Source organism: Rhinopithecus bieti, unplaced genomic scaffold, assembly GCF_001698545.2.
Source record: "Rhinopithecus bieti isolate Rb0 unplaced genomic scaffold, ASM169854v2 scaffold_20150, whole genome shotgun sequence".
NCBI classification, from domain to species: domain Eukaryota; kingdom Metazoa; phylum Chordata; class Mammalia; order Primates; family Cercopithecidae; genus Rhinopithecus; species Rhinopithecus bieti.
Genome location: NW_016810565.1, coordinates 1,689,911 through 1,703,861, shown reverse-complemented (window position 1 = coordinate 1,703,861; position 13,951 = coordinate 1,689,911). Strand labels below are relative to the sequence as shown.

The 13,951-nt window shown below is 44.6% G+C and overlaps 1 long non-coding RNA gene across 1 annotated transcript in view; it reads right to left on the bottom strand.

The window, feature by feature from the left end:
- The window catches only part of LOC108542301 (uncharacterized), a 36,881-nt gene extending 23,131 nt beyond the window's left edge, over positions 1 to 13,750 (bottom strand). The window contains exon 1 of the long non-coding RNA XR_001889227.1: positions 13,635 to 13,750. This is a non-coding gene — a long non-coding RNA (uncharacterized LOC108542301). The remainder of the gene's footprint in view (positions 1 to 13,634) is intronic.
- Positions 13,751 to 13,951: the final 201 nt, after the last annotated feature.

Below are 13,951 nucleotides of genomic sequence, written 5' to 3'. Positions count from 1 at the left end.
CCTTTTACTTAGGATTGTCTTGGCAATGCGGGCTTTTTTGGTTCCATATGAACTTTCAAATTGTCCCTGTTTGCAGATGACGTGATTGTATATTTAGAAAACCCCCTTGTCTCAGCCCAAAATCTCCTTAAGCTGATAAGCAACTTCAGCAAAGTCTCAGGATACAAAATTAATGTGCAAAATCGCAAGCATTCTTATACACCAGTAACAGACAAACAGAGAGCCAAATCATGAATGAACTTCCATTCACAATTGCTTCAAAGAGAATAAAATACCTAGGAATCCAACTTACAAGGGATGTAAAGGACCTCTTCAAGGAGAACTACAAACCACTGCTCAGTGAAATCAAAGAGGACACAAACAAATGGAAGAACATACCATGCTCATGGATAGGAAGAATCAATATCGTGAAAATGGCCATACTGCCCAAGGTTGTTTATAGATTCAATGCCATCCCCATCAAGCTACCAATGAGTTTCTTCACAGAATTGGCGACCAATGTTTTCACGTTGACTTTTAGGAGTGAAATAAACATTCTTTTCTGTGAACCGCACGGCAGAAGACAGTGGGTACATGGCGCTGCGGATGAAACTCTGCCCACTCAGCTCCCACCCCACCCCACCCCACCCCAGGCACTTCCAATGGGGGAGGCTGCTGGGGTTCTGGCTTGACAACCATGCTGTCTAAGCTTGTAGCAGGGCACGGGGGGAGAGCTATGAAATTGATGAGTTTTGATATCCAGAGACTAGGAAAAGCAAATGTTGAAACGCTGATGTGAAGGTAGGAGGAGGTCAAAGGGCAAGGCCCTGCCACCTGCCAGGATGATGAAGGTCGTGGGCCAATGGGGAAATGGTGAAGGGTCAAGAAACAACTAGAAATAAGACCAGAGATGAGAGAAGCATACCCTAGGAGGGGACAAATCACACCAAGGGGCCAGGGCAGCCTAGTGGTTGTGAACGTGGCCTTTGGCTCCATCACCCAAGTGATGGAACGAGACCACGTCGACCCAAGTGTTGGCGGGCAGATTACTTAACTTCTCTGTGACTCAGTGGCATCATTTCTAAAATGAGAAGGATAGCGTTACCTAAATGTGTTAGTACAGGTGAAGTGCTGAAAACAGTGAGGCCCGCGGCTTGTCCTTAATAAGCAAATGATATTAATATTATTTTCATGTAGCTGTTATTGTTAGAACTTCTCCCCCAGACCCCCAATTTTTATCTTGCTCTTCTCCCTTGGAAGTCTCCAAAATTCTGCATCAGCCCCTGAGGAAGGGAGACAGGGGAATATTCCAGGGGAGATACAGAAGCTGAATTGGTTGAGTGCCAAGGAGCCGCAGTGAGGCGTCAATGAGGGGATCCCAGGTATTTATCTGTCAGGAAGGTAAGCAGGAGCCATGAGGGGCACTAGGAAGTGAGGTGGGGGCACATGGGAAAGAGGATTTTTTAAGCACAACTTCTAATCTGTGTAATTACTGCTGCTGGGCCAAGGCACAAGTCGGGAGGAACCTTGTAGCCCATATTTTTGTTGTTGTTGTTGTTTCTGTCTCCATTAGAGAGACCTTGAGACCTCCCTCAGGTTTTGAAACAAAATTACATTTTTTTTCCTGCAGCAGGGCCGACTCAGCATGCAGGAATGAGGCTGCATCACAGCCTCCCAGGATTGTCAATTGAGGCTCCAGCAAACACAAGTGTGCATCAGGCTCTTTTTGCAAATGACACTAATTAATGTGGGGATTAATGAAAAAGCAAATGCACTTCGGCTCCTTGATTGAAATCCTAAATGTTCTCCCAGACACCCCCATATTTCCACATAGGCTTTGGCAGCCGCTTGTGCTGGGACAGCTGTCTAACAAAAGAAGCACCTCACATGGTCCGCAGTCTCCACGCCAGGCCTGTCACTCCAGCTAACCCGCCACCTAAGGACCTGGCCCACATTTCAGCTGGTCTCAGGTCATGGAGGGTGCAGATACAATCAGCACAGAGACGGGAGGCAAAGAGGTGGTATGATCTCATGCAGGAATCCGGAAAACACAATCGTAAGGCCAGCTTTATCTTCTACTAGTCAGGGTACCTAAACTGAATGTCCTCCACTGTTATAATAATAATGACACTGCCCCATGCACCTTACAGGTAATGGCGAAGAACTGTGGCAATGGGTGCTGAAGAGTCTTTAAACCCCAAAGCATTGCACAGATGTGATTACTTGGATGGTACTTGGAGACACAGAAGGTGGGGAAAATCGATCCTGCAACGCCATGGAGCCCAGTGGAAGTCTTGGTAGAGTAGAAGGGGAGAGTCTGTGTCTAAAGTGGAGGTCAGGTGAACACTAATTTCTCTAGTGACAGCTGTACAAGTGTGGGACTAGAGACAGTCCCAGACCAAGCCAGACTAGCCCTTTTTCCTGACAATGAAGATGCTGTCCCCACAGAGACCTTCCTAAGCTCGCCCTTACCTGATGCTGCCCTGAGGACCCCAGTCCACAGGGAGCTCTGCCCCACCTCATTGCAAGTGCTCTGTTTTCTTTCTTCTGTGTAGATGTCTTTTTACCTCTCATATGCAGTAAGATCTCTGAGCCTCTGCCTGCTGTATGCTGTTCATTTCTTCATGTCTGAATGCCCCTGTGACACCAGGCGCATGGCCTGGTGCATATAGTAGGCTAAAACGCAGATATTAGCCAATAGCCTGAGCTGTTCTCCTTCATTCTCGCAGTACTTGACTATGTAAGGATGCCCTGGCTTCTCCGTTTCCTATGATCTGCTTTGCTGTAGCTCCTTGCCTGCAGAACCTCGTTGAAAGCTTGACCCAATGCCCTTACCAAGATGCCTCTGCTCCATCACTACAAAGGCTGGGCTTGGGGCAGGAGATTGGGCAATGGCTGTACACAGGCACAGAGGTCCTCTTCTCTTGAAGGAAGTGGTCCCTTTCCCACACCCATCCACACCCTCCAGAGAAACAACTAGGACAAAGCTTTGCAGTATGGACATATGAGGAAGTGGTCATTGAAAGATGCGACCTCAGGTCAGCAGACCTGGGTCATCATCTGTTTATCATTATGGATCATCTTCATCTCTCTGAGTCTTAACTTCCTCATCTATAAAATGAAGGATGTGAGCCAGGTGATCCCTGCAGTTCCTCCCACCTCTAAGATTCCTTGACTCACCAAGGAAGGAGGGAGGGCAGCCAGAAGTACAAGAACCTGGGTTAAACCGAGTCTGTCCCCACACGTTGGGGCTTTATTTCTGCAGAATTCTCCATCCCAGTCCCTTTCCTAACCATGGGCAAAAACAGCTCAGGCAGCAATGAAGGTGTGACTATAGCTGAGCAGTTGGATTTAAATCCCCCAGAGCCATGGTGCTGGGAAGAGGGGCTGCCCTGGCCAGTCTATCAAAAGACCATTCCAGCCAACCGATGTCTTATACATTGGTTTACACACATACCCTATATTGTGTCAATTACCCATCAGTAACACTGTTGAAATCTGAAAAAGTATTACTTACGAAGTTGTGCTAAGAGAACATCTGTTTATTACTTATTTCCCATCTTTTTTTTTTTTTTTGAGAAGGAGTCTCGTCATCACCCAGGCTTGACTGAAGTGGTGTGATCTCAGTTCACTGCAATCTCTGCCACCTAGGTTCAAGCGATTCTCTTCCCTCAGCCTCCCAAGTAGCTGGGATTACAGGTGCCCACCACCACCCCTGGCTAATTTTTATATTTTTAATAGAAACAGGTTTCACCACATTGGCCAAGCTGCTCTTGAACTCCTGACCTTAGGTGATCTGCCCTCCTCAGCTTCCCAAAGTGCTAGGACTATAGGCGTGAGCCATCGCACCTGGCCTTCCCCATCATTTTTGTAATATCACTTTGCTATTTGTATACAGGCCAGAGGAAGGAGAGGATTGTGTAGGAGGCTTTATCTACGCTCACATTCTCTTGCTTCATTATGGCTGTGAAATAAATTACACAGTACTCTGAAAAAAGAGGGTCAATCCCTTTTAGGGTTGGCAGCTGGTGTTTAAATCCTGATTTTGCCTCTTTCGAGATGTGTGATTTGGGACAGGTAACAATTGCCCTGATCCTCAGTTTACTCATTTGTTAGTTATTTGTTTATTCATTTGTTAAACTCATTTGTTAGATGACATTTATACCTATCAGATATGGTTGTGGTCTTCACAACCACACACTTGGCCCCCAGCATATTCTAAGTGCTCAGTAAATGGTAGTATAGGGATAAAAGTAGAAGCCAGAATTGCATGTGGAAGTCAGACCAGGGCCACCTTAAGTTTTACCCTCCTTCTGAGTTCCAGCCTGTTTTTGTGAAAAATTTTAGGTCACTTTCTTTTAAATGGAATACATCTTAGAAATTATCCTTCAGGATCAAAATTATCATGGGTGACATATTAGGGTCCAGCATTAGCTAGGCTGGCTCCAAATCTGATATTCACAGGCTTCTTTGGGTTGCATTTTTTTTTCCCGTAATACAACCTCTTGCTCCATTTTTTCTAAAGTAGGACCTTATACCCTGTGCTCCCTGGCCTTCCATACCATGCTGCCTCCCAGGCCCCAGTTCCAGGCTGTGACCCCTCTATTGCAGGAAAATACAAACAGTCTCCTGTCTTGGCATCTTAAAGTTGTGTCATAACACTCTTGAGATGGCAATTTCTTTTCTGTTGTTCAGTTGAATACATTTTTAAAGAAGATTCCCTTGGCTGCTGGCTCCTAGCTTTTCTTTCTGGTTAGATGCAATAACTACAATCTTTCACGTACTTACAAGTCAGTTTTCCTTTAATGATGATTTTACCTGCTTTGAAGCTTATCAGAAGGAGGGTTCATGCACCTCGGGTCTTGGCTTGAAGCTTTCAGTGGGCCGCGGCAGCTGTTCTATAGGCAGTTGCACCTGTTTTGAATGTCATCAATGTAATGCTAATATGCAAAGCGATTTGTGATGCAAGAAGCCAGAACCAACAGTGAAAGAACTGTGTTTAGGATTATAAATCACTTCCCCATCAGCTGCTGAGCTTCCTTTGGGATTCAGCTGAAGAGGTTCTGCAGGCAGTGGGACCCTGTGGCATTCCCTCTACTAACTTCTGTTCTCTGAGAGAGGGGTTGAGAGGGACCTTGTTAAATCTAGGCAAGAAGGAATTAGAGGTGGTTAAAGTAGAATAGAGACCATAGGTGGAAAGAGGGAGGAAAGGAAGAGCACATATGAGGCATAAGGCCACAAAGAAACTTGCTGAGATCTGCTTTAGCAATGGCTGATAGCATTTGCAGAGGTTTGAATGGAGATTTACAGAAGGGCTGCTCTACATCTTCCCAGGAAGAAAGGTTCCATTAGGGTTCATTAGAAACTAAAGTCTATAATCTTCATCTCAAGCAAGCCTCCACTTCAAAGTTGCTCTTGTGACTTTGAATTAACCTATTTCCATTAGCAAAACAGGAGGGGTAAAAGTTCAGGGTGCAGAAAGAACCGGTGATAGTCTGGCTAGCTCAGAAGCTGAACTTCTTGACTTGTGATCCTCCTAAAATGCAATCAGGGCACGGCTGCCTCAGTGGACAAATCTGTAAAATGGATCCAATCAATTTAATAAGGGGTCAGGCCTGGAGAGTTTCCCTCTAATGAGAGCTTTGCTGTTTATTAGGGCCAAGCTCACCTCCTTTCTTTTTCTGAGGAAGAATGTGGCTGGATACAGCATAAAACAATACACAAGCACAGGACATGGCTCTCAAACAACCACCCTTTATGTCACTTAAGTTTCACGCTCACCACAGATTAAAAATAAGTTTGGAACTAGGCTGGAATACTTTAGGCCCAGGCATAGAATTCACACTGGGTTTGGCAGTGCTGGTAACCCAGAATTTTTTGGGAAGTTGTCAGAGAAGATTGGGGTTTGGTGTGACAGAGACAACAAGGTGAAGAGGGCAGGTAGAGAAACTATCTTATGTCTAAGCTGCTCCTATGCAAGAGTTAAACGATGGTTGCTGTAGTCCATCAGCTTCCTGGGATAAACAAGGTGGGGATAACTGCTACATGCAAGATGCCCATCAACATTCTGCCCCTGCAAGAGCTTCTGTAACCATTAAGAGCTACATAAAAGCATGAAGTGGCTTATCTCAAATGCAAGACATTGGTGCTTGAGTCCTGCAAGATTTGCAGAGAAGAACTTGTAGTGAGGGAGGGAAAGGGGAAGTGAAACCTGATCTGAAATCTGAAATGTAAAGAATTAGAGTGGAAGTAGGGGAGGGCATTTCAGGTAGAAAGAGTGGCATGAACACAGTGTGGCGATAAGAATGAGTGTCACACCTCAGGGAGACATGGGGAGGGCCCTGCAGCCTAGAATGAGAGAGGCCTTGGTTATGGGGGAGCAATCAGGGCAGACTACCAAAAGGGTCATGGAGTCACCATGCAACACAAAATTAGAAACCCTAAACCATTGGTCTCAGTACTGTGGGCCTGAGACGCAGAGAGTGGGGCATGGGGTGGGGCATCTACTCACAGATTTACCGCCTCAACATGCAAGTCTGTTCCCACAGCTGCAAATAGTCTATTCTAATCAACACTAGAGGGGGTTAGCTGCCAGCATGTGAACCCTCAGGTGTCTGCGGCAGGGCAGCTGCCCCAGCGCCACACACTCCTAAGCTGATTCATACTTGTGTCTGGTGACACCTGGGTCTCATCTGTCCTGACAACAACAATGAGAATCACCCAGACAGTCTGTGCAAGAATGTCTCTTAGTCCAGTTTCTGGTGTGATTGTTTTCAAAGCTGCAATAGAACTCTAGTCCCCCCTGGATTTCTTGAGGAGAAAATAACAGTTATTTACTTATTGGGTCTATTAAAAATGCACCCATTATCTGAATGCCTCTAGGCAACCACACAAAAATATATTTTTAAAAAGATGAGAATCCAATTAAGCAGAGATGCAGATGCTCCTGCAGCAAGTAGGCCAACTAGGCTGTTCCCTGAAGGGTGGATGAGAGCCCAGGAGCAGGATACCCTTGCCTGCCAGTCAGTGCACCCAGGTTCCTCTAACCCAGAAGGGGAGGAGCTGCAGAGATGCAACCGTCCACCCTGTGGTTTCCCATTCTCCTGCTCTGTTTCTTGCCAGTCTTGGACTTCTACAATAGCACTCAGACTGGGCTTAGTGTCTGTGATGAGGTCAGGAAGGAATGCAAGGTAGCTGAGGTAGAAACACCTAGGTCAGAGGTTTGGAAAACGCTGTTAATTAGCTGCCTTGTATGTTATTTTGGCTTCTTGCTCAGCCACAATCTGAAACAGTTTTACAGTAGACTGTACTGTTCCTACAGAAATCTTGTGAGATAGGTAGTGATCTTGCCAAAACTCGCATCTGATGATGTCACTCCCTACTGAGACTCTTCCCGGATTCCCAATGCTTTGGGTCAAGATCCCTCCCTCACATGGTATGTGTGGCACTTGGCAGTCAGACTCCAGGCTAATTCTCCTCACACACCCACCCCAACCCTACTCTAGTCACACACAACTACCTGTAGGTCCTCAATCTGTTTCAAACTAGTCTACACCTCTAGGTCTTTAAAAGCTATCTTATCTCTATATTATCAGTATCGTATCTTCCGCAACTGGACACTTTTTCCTCACCCTTCAGGTCAGCAGAGGCACCACCTACTCCTGGAAGACTTTCCTGGCCTTCCATTCTGGAACAAGTGCTCCAAGTCCTGAAGAATCTGAGTGCACTGTATTGTAACCTCTTGCTGACATGTCTGTCTCTCTGATCAGAACATGAGTTACTCAAACAGAAGGTCTTGTCATTCTGCTCAGGAGTCTCTGTGCCTAGCAGAGAGCATCAAAGCTAAAACAAAGTCTTCCTCTAAGACCTAGTACTGAACCTTGAGTTCTTGAAACCTCAGGCTTTCCTCTCCTGCAAAATAGACATTATAATATTAACTGCTGCCTCATTTAAAAAACTGTGAAGATGTAGTGAGACATTACATAGAGACAACAAACCTGAGCATCTTGTGCCTGGTACGTGACCATTGTCGACAAGACGGAAGGAACAGGTACGTAGCATATGTCATTGACTTTTTCCAAAGAAGAGACTGAGCTCAGAAAAGCGAACTGACTTGCCTGGAGTTGCACAGTAGATGGGAAAATGGCAGAACTAGAATACAAACCTGGCCTTAGCTGGCTTCAAACCCCTTCTCATTTTCTGTGCCATTCACAAGCTCTGCAGACCGGAGATACAACTCACTAGCTGATCTCTGCTGAAATGGCAAACCCAAGGCAAAGGCACCTCCTCTACAGGAAAACTTAGACTTTTGGGTCCTGCTGGCTGAAGAATTCAGAAATCTTTCTTCACCTTGATTATCTATGGCAGTGATTCCCAAAAACATTTGCTTGTTTCTGTAGACATAGTTGTTTATATCTGGGAAACAATTTTGTTTACTGGAATAAGCAATGGACTGGGAGTCAGCTACTACCCAATAAAATGGCATTATTTAATCAATTCTTTCCTGATGTTTCCTTTTCCCCATTGTAAAATGAAGGTTTTGGAATGAATCACCTCTATGGTCCCATCCATCTCTGAACATCTGTGTTACATATGTGAAATAGGACAGCTAATGCATCCCAAAACCAAATTGGTCTTGAATTGCCCATTCTACCAAATCGCACACATTTCTGCTTCCCTCCTTGAGTTTCAATTATCAGCAGCTATGAGTTTGTTGCTGCTCTCCACCAAGGTGAGGTCACAGTGGTGAGGTCAGCTAGGGAGAAAACATTCGTGTCAAATACAGATGGTTCAAGCCTCCCTAAACTCCTCAGTCTCCTGGGGAGGGAGAAGCAGGTGCAGGACATGTAACCTGCACTTTTCCCCAGGACCCTGCTCAGAAGCCGGCTCTTCTCTGCTCCTCAGGTCCAGTGAGGGGATTATCCTGGAAAAGGAAAGACTTAAGAGAACTGACACCTCCCATCAGCTACACTGCACAACATTGATTTGACTGTGGGCCCAGCAATTGCTACTAAGAGACCATTCTCCACGGGGATAGCAGCTGTGGTTGCATTAACTGTCTAGGGGGACCTGCCCTCCCCAGGGGCTCCCACATGCACTCAGCCCCACAGCCCCGCTCAGAGAGCGCTTCACTTTCAAGGAAAACAGCATGTTTACCACCTATGTGTTCATGCACGGGGAGCCTGAGACCTGCATCATCAGTGCGATCATTCACAGAGGGACTGACTTTGCTGCAGCTGAGAATATCATTGTCATAAACTTTTCTGTCTGGACTAGATCATGGAGAGTCATCAGATAACCCTCCTTACTTGTTGTTAGAGTCAGGGAGCTACCATTGAGATCTCACATCTACTCTAGGCTGCCCTTTATTTACTGAAGAGAAGGCCCCTGTTTGCCAGCACCATCATTGTGGCTGGGCTTGGACAATGCTCAGATTGCTCTGTCTACCAGAGCAATGCTATCAGAGCAGTCCAATGGGACTAGCATTTCTTCTATTCACACTAGTCCCATCCATCTGGATAGGTTTGTAGTGGGGATTAAATAAATTAATACCTGCAAAGCTCCTACAACAGTGTCTGGTACATAGTAAGTGGTATAAAAGTATTAGTTGTTATTTTTATTTATTCACTGCAATGAGTATGTAGGGAGCACTTACAAAGTGTTGGGAAATGTACCAGACATTGAATATGTAACAGTGGACAATGGCGGCCTGCTTCCTCCTAGCCCTCAAGGAGCTTAGACTCTACGGGCAGAATCTATGGACATTCACAGAGACTTTCCCCAGAGGATAAAAACCTGCCCTGTGAAGTGAGAAGAGCAGTCATTCAATTTCTCACTTTCCTAGTTGAGAGGTGAGCTCAAACTGACCTGCTGCTTGAGAGGCAGGGGTAGGGAAGCACCCTCAGAGCCTCCCTTTGAGCTTACCAAGGCAACTAGACGTCAAAGCTGGTCCCCTAGACTAAAAGCCTATCCCATGTTTTTTCAACCTTATGTTTATCTATGGAAAAACCATTTTGTAAGACCCCCAGATTTTGTCTCCTAGCAGAGTCTTTCCAGTTAGAATTAATCCCCAAAACGACCCTTTCAGCAAAATTGTCTGTGAGAGTTAATATTGTCAACTTTATTTGATTGAAGGATGAAAAGTATTGTTTCTAGGTGTTGCCAGAGGAGGTTAACATTTGAGTCAGTGGACTGGAAGAGACAGACCCACCCTCAATGTGGGTGGGCACCATCCAATCAGCTGCCAGCGTGGCTAGAAAAAGCAAGCAGAAGAAGGTGGAAGGGGCAGACTTGCAGAGTCTTCCAGCCTTCATCTTTTTCTTGTGCTGGATGTCGAACATCAGACTCCAAGTTCTTTGGCTTTTGGACTCATGGACTTATACCAGCGGCTTGCCAGGTGCTCTCAGGGGTTTGGCCAGAGACTGAAGGCTGCACTGTCAGCTTCCCTACTTTTGAGGTTTTGGGGCTTGGACTGGCTTCTAAACCAATACTGGTTTTCTTGCTCCTCAGCTTGCAGACAGCCTACTGTGGGACTTGACCTTGTGATTGTGAGTCAATTTTTCTTAACAAATTCTCTTTCATTTATACGTATATCCTGTTAGTTCTGTCCCTCTAGAGAACCCTAATACATTGTCCTTTGTCCCTAAAAAAAATCGAGAAAATGATCCCATGGCCACTCTCAGTCACCCCATTTTTGGTACCCCAGAAAATCTTATTATTAGGTGATGCTTGATGCTAAAAGGTCAGTCTCTCCACTGCAGCTAAAACATTTCACCATCTCCTTTTCATAATACATGGAAAATAGCCATTCAACCCCCTCCAGTGAATACCCCTGGGAGGAGTGCCCAGACTTCTGAAATGCCAACCATACATCGCCTCAAGAAAGTCTGAAATTCCTCTTAGGAATTGATTTTAATTGATTCATCATTCAACGAATATCGAGTACATAGTATATGCTAGGCACTAGGGGATGAAAAAAATAATAAACATTTCTTCATTCAAGTAGCTCACATTCCTGAAGGGAAGACAAATGTAGACAACTTACAACACAGTTGAATGAGTTTGATAATAGAAATATGCATCTAGTGGCTCCTTGTTGCAGGGTAATTTGTGTAAAATATTATCCCATTGTTGACAGGCTTTTCATCCTCAACTACTGCTGCTGCCCATCTTCTCTGGCAATTCCCTGGATATGCCATATTGGTTAATTCCTTCACCTGCCGTGCCCTTCTCTACTGCTCCTTGTCCTTATAGCAAACTCCTATTCATCCTTTAAAGCCCTTTTCAGACTATTCCAACCTTTGTTTTTTAGATGGATTCTGGCTCTGTTGCCCAGGCTGGAGGGCAATGGCACAATCTTGGCTTACTGTAAACTCTGCCTCCTGGGTTCAAGCGATTCTCCTGCCTCAGGTTCCCGAGTAGCTGGGACTACAGGCTCGCACCAGCATGCCCAGTTAATTTTTTTGTATTTTTAGTAGAGACGGGGTTTCACCATTTTGGCCAGGATGGTTTTGATCTCTTGAACTCATTATCCACCCACCTAGGCCTCCCAAAGTGCTGAGATTACAGGTGTGAGCCACCATGCCCAGCTGACTATTCCAACCATTTTAAGCATTCTTTTTTCTATACTATTGCTTTACTTTTCCATATTTCTATTTTCACACATGATGTTCTATAAGCTAATGAATTATTTGTGTATCCACATTCTTTACCACACCATATGTTTCTTTAGGGCCTAATACAGTACCTAACCTATAATAGATATTCTTAAATGTTCATTGATGTGTACAAGATACAATAGTAATACTACTATGACCACCACCAATAACTACTATTTTTGGAATTTTCATTAGCCAGGCATTATGATAAGTGCCTCATGTGTATTTCTTCAGTTTTTCCTCAAAACAACGTTGAAGTATCATAGATGTCATCTGTAGTCGGTTATCTTTCACAGATAATGTATTGTATAAATTATTACTCTCCTCCACTTCTCTCTCTCTCTCTCGTACACATCCATGCAATCTTATAAGCCATCTCAGAACCTCATTTACTATTTTTAGGGGTTCATAATCTGACTTAGCTATCTCACTTCTGTATTCCCACTGTACCCTGCATATGTCCATGTAAGTGCATCTTAGTCTAGTGTAACTATTGATTTGGTTGTTTGCTTCCTTCTTTAGAAATTCCTTGAAGTCAGGCATGGCCCCTTCCCTTTTTTATCCCAAATGACTCTCATGGTGCCTATAATATAATAAGTGTTGAATAAACATGTATGGTAAAAGGAAAGAAGAAAGGAAGAACGGAAGAGAGGAAATAAGAGAGAAAGAGCAATATTTTCCATGGACCAGGTGAGTTGGTTCATGGAAAACAGTCAAGCAAAGGAAAAAGAGCAAGATCAGTGGGCATATTTGTGTCTTTATAGGTAGCTTCTAATAAATCTGGACATTTATAACTAGTGAGTTATCAATCACTTGCTATATGACAATCATCCTCATTTTACAGAGAAGAAAACTAGGGAACCTTGGTGAAACAACCATCATATTCTCAGTTGACCTTAGACAAAGAACTCTTTTACTTCTATCCTATTGCTTTAACTCTTGGATATAATACTTCTCACTGACAGCACCACTGGTCTCTTGCATGCTTTATCTCTCCAAGCAAAAGTGGGCAGGACCAATGGAAATTGTGTATGTATCTATTTAATAACATTTCTTACTATCAGTTCTGTTCCAGGTCCTCTACCAGGCACTGGGGACACAGGGTGCAGTCCTGTAAGAGCTTTTCAGAAAGGCAATTATACACCATTTTCATGCAGCCTACGATTCAGACCATCCAAAGTTAGCACATTAATGGTGGAAACACCTGTGTGCTCAGGTAGCCAATAAAGCTTTTAAACCTACTTAAGAAGCAAGGAAAGAGAAAGAATAAATGCCTGAAATTGAATTGGCCTGGGATTTTAGCCTGTGATTTGGAGTGACTTTGGGGGAAAACAAGTTAGGCATAGACAAATAAATGTAACACATGTCCACATGATTTTTCCCACATCATATTAAACAATCATTTTATCTGTGATAAATTCATTTCCAGAGAAAATCTCCAGATTTATTAGAAGCCATTTACAAAAACCAGGCAACTTGCAGTTCCTACTACCCACATTTTGTTATCTGACTTGTAGCCAACCTCCTGCAGATCCCAAAACTCATCATGTCCCTAAGACACAGAGGGAGAGGTGGGTTGTACTCACAACTCCCCATGGAGGAGAATACTCAGAGTGGTCCAACAGTCCTCCCTGGATCTCTTTCTCCATCTTTTCCACTAATAGGTACAATGCAATAGGTGTATCACCCTCTTCCCAGTTCCCAACTTCCACACGAGGCCATTCCTCACGGTTGGTCTAGTCCCCAAAGAGCCACTCACTAACTCTCAGTTGGTTAGTTTTATAGGATCAGCCAGGTTCCCACTTAGGCTGAGGAGAAGGAAATCCAGCTCCTTTGGGTTCAGAAGCAAGCCCTTTCCATCCCCGACCCTGCCGCCCCATCTAGAGGCACTGCTTCTCTTATCCTTCACCCTGTGACCTCTCAGTCACCTGTGGGAAGGTCCCACGCAAGTATCAAGGGGTCACCCGGTACCTGATACCCAAAGCGCTCCCCACCCACCTAGGCTCCTCAGACAGCAGGAAGTGGATTATAACCTGTAATTTCTCATCTCAGTTAGCAGGTGACAGGCTCCCATAACATGGCATCCATATGGCGTCACCCCTTCTGTTGAGCACAATTTTAGGGCAAGATTCATACCGCTTCTCTCTGTGCTCAAAATAGATGCCCAAAATTGGGATAGAATTTACATAAGTTGGCTGAAGAGACTGTGTTCAATTAAAAAGCTTTTGTTGCCAAGGAATTTTTTTAGTTGATACATATGCTCCTTTATTGCAGTCCTTTGAGGGGAAAGATTGCGGCACTCTCTCTTCTCTCTC